The sequence below is a fragment of the Nelumbo lutea genome, chromosome 6 (genome assembly GCF_056320005.1).
Source record: "Nelumbo lutea isolate HS-2025 chromosome 6, American lotus-T2T, whole genome shotgun sequence".
Classification (NCBI taxonomy): domain Eukaryota; kingdom Viridiplantae; phylum Streptophyta; class Magnoliopsida; order Proteales; family Nelumbonaceae; genus Nelumbo; species Nelumbo lutea.
The window spans coordinates 23,332,564-23,336,080 of record NC_142689.1 but is presented as its reverse complement, the minus strand read 5'-3'; positions in this window follow the sequence as shown (position 1 = coordinate 23,336,080).

Genomic DNA, 3,517 nt, shown 5'->3' with positions numbered 1-3,517 from the left:
GTTTTTTGGAACAACAACAACTTTTTCTGTTTGGTACCAATGCTCCAGGAAATGTTTTCAGCACTGGTACCCATTATCTAGTGCCACCTCACATCCCTATTGGCAGCAATGAGCTGCAGTTACAAGAAACGCCAAATTGGGAATGCATGACTTGGAACACTGTTTTTATGGAAAAACGGTTCCAAACAAATGACCATTTTCTAAAACACTATTTTTTCCGACATGACGCCGTTTTCTAGAACAACGACAACAATGCCAAACAGACGCTAAGGTTTCAATGATTATAAGCAAAGGAAAACGAATAATCTTAGCTTATATTCTTCACATAAAAGATGATCTAGCTGGAGAAGCTTCTTCATGTATTTTTTTTGTTTGCTTTTGGGCATACTCTGAGTTAAATAATAAATGAACTTATTGTTTTTCTTCAAAAGAAAAGGAAAAGGAAAAGGAAATAATTGGATTCATACCTGTTCTATTTTTTAACAAATAATGAACAGTAGTCTTATTCTCTCATTCTAAACCCTTTCTATTTTCCTCAATTTTATTAATAATATATAATATTTGGATAACTTTTATTTTAATTAATTTATATTGTTCAATATCCATTTGCAATCCAAATTTAATTCAAATCCAATGTATAAGATAAGATTTTAATTTCAATATAAATGAATCAAATTTAAATTTACCTATATCTAATTGGATCCCGCCCTATATCTTGCACCATGCACATAAATCTCTCTCTCTCTCTCTCAGCCTACTGACACTTAAGAACATAATAAAGTCCATCTTCTCTCTCTTTAGAAATCTCTTTCTTGGATACAATCTTCTAACCTCTAAATAAATTTCTATTAAATCAAGGTTCAAAGTATACATATATCTTAGCAATAATATCTGCATTATTAGTATTTCATTCATGTGTTAACAGGAATGTACGTAGATAATATCTGTATTTTTCTAATAGATACATATAAAATAATAATATTTAAATAAGAAAAAATATCTAACGGTGGAATGATATAACACTGGAAAGGATTTGAGCAATCAAAACCCCCGTGAATTTTGATGAAAATCCACCTGATTGATTACCACTTTTATAATGCTGATTATTTGGTTATAAGTTATTTTGGTATCATATCTTTATGACATTATAGTATATGTTTGGCATTGATACTGCAGCAGCACCATTTTATCTGCTGATGTGTAGTTGAAAGCACCCTTTTCTGACTTTATTTTTGTTTGGAATCATTGCTGCCAGATAGAACGTTTCCTGGAGCAACAAGTTTTTCTGTTTGGCTTGGAGTACTGTTTTTATGGCTTGGAGCATTGTTTTTTTATGGAAAAATGGTTCCAAACAAATGCCTATTTCCTGGAGCACCGCTTTTTTCGATGTGGCGCTGATGTGACATCGTTGCTCCAGTAAACGGCAATAATGCCAAACAGCCGCATAGTCAAACCCATTAATTAAATATGCATTACTAGGGTTGCAACATGGGTAGGCAGAGCTGACTCAACCCAAGCTTTTGCACCAACTGGGCTTGAATTTGAATTGGGCTTTAGTTTGGAAACTCAGGCTTCAGCTCAACTTGAGTTGGGCTTGGGTTGAGACCTCCATTAGTAGCCCGATCTAGGGGTGTCAATTGGACTGGATTGATTTGGTCCAATCCGATCCAGTTCAATGTGAGTCCTTTATAAATGGACCAGGTCCAATCCAATCCAATGATTATTTTGGACCGTTCCAATTCAATATCAGTACCATCCAATCTGTTCAAATTTGTTTTGAATTAGATTTCTTTCAACTCAAACCTAGTCCATTGACACCTATGTTCTTATCTTATATTAATGGACCGGATTTGGCTTAATCCAACCCAATCCAATATAAACTTTTTATGAACGAACCAGGTCCAATCCAATCTAAAAAACAATTTGGATCGAACTGGTCCAATCCAATATGTCTTGTTGTTCCGTCCAATCCATCCAAATTAATTTTGGACTGGATGGAGTCCAATCCAAAACTAGTCCATTGACACCCTTAGCCCGATCAAAGCAACCTTCTATAATATTTATTAGACATGTTCTGGTGTTCATACGCCTGCCTTTAAGCTTGGCTTTATGTTGTTTTGCGCTCAGCCTTTAGGCCGGGCTCATTCAAATTTTGACAAATGGCAAACCCAAGCCTGAGCCCAATTCATGGGTTTTGAGCCAGGCTCATTCAAAATTTGACAAAAGCCAAACCCAAACCCGGTCCATGAATTATACATAATTTATAAGGTGATATTAAGCTTGCTGGTGAAGTCTTTGGCTAGTGCCTAGTTGTAATGGGCTAGCCCTGTTCATTATAATAATAAACAAGATGACTTTCAAACCCGTCCAAGCCAAACCAAACCAGTTCAAATCAAACCTGAGTCATGTTGGGTTTGGCTTGAGTTGGCTTGCCAACTTGGGTTTGATCTTGTGTTGGGTTGGGCTGGGCCTGCATCCCGAATTCCTGATCCATGGATCAGGCTTGGATTGGCCTTGAACCCTGACCCAACATGCCCAGGTTGCAATCCTAATATTACTACTATATGTAAATATACACATGGAAAATAGACTTGTTCATGGGTCGGGCTGGGCTTTCACTCAGTATTAACAGATTTTTCTAAGGCCCGGACCCGACTCAACCATCGGACCTACAACTTGGGCCCGAGCCTGACCCTCATAAAAAGCCCGAAGCCCGGGCCTAGGCCCGAGCCTGAAATTTAGCCCATGTTGTTGCTACTACTGAAGCGGTTGAATAGAGAGAGAGAGTGAGTGAGAGAGAAATTATAAAGAAAAAAATAAAAATATATATATTAAATTATAAATATATATTTCAATAAATACTATATTATTTATATATTTTATATAATATATAAAATACATATTATATATTTTATAAAATATATAATGCTGAGTTGGGACGGGCCGGGCTTTTTTGACAAATCTCAAGCCCAGCCCGTAACACAGTCGAGCTTACTGTGTTAGGCCCGCGGGCCTAATTACATAACCAAGCCCGACCGGGGTGCGGTCCGAATCGGGCCGGGCCATCGGGCTACCCGGTCCATGAACAGGTCTAATATAAAACATACAATCCGTATATATAGGGACAGTAGCACATTTGCGGACGTAGATGGGCCCATTAAGTTGACAATCCTCATTTGGGTCTTATCCATTTGTCTTCATAAGGGAGCATATTAAATGGGCCAGCCCAGAATCACAAGCCATCATACTCGACCCAAGACGAGTCGGACATTGAAGTCCATTTCTGCCGGGCCCGGGCCGTTACAATCAACGTCCAACACGCTCCCTACTGCACATCCCAAACGTTCATCGGCAACATCTCCCTAGATGTTCTCGATTCACGGTTGATATGTACTATGAGGCGCTAGTGGGGTGCGATTAAGGGAAGTCAATCCGACTTCTCGAAAACAAGCCATCGATCAGACTGTGATACCAATCAAACAATCAAAGAAATATCTAGATTCGTTTCAAATGGTAG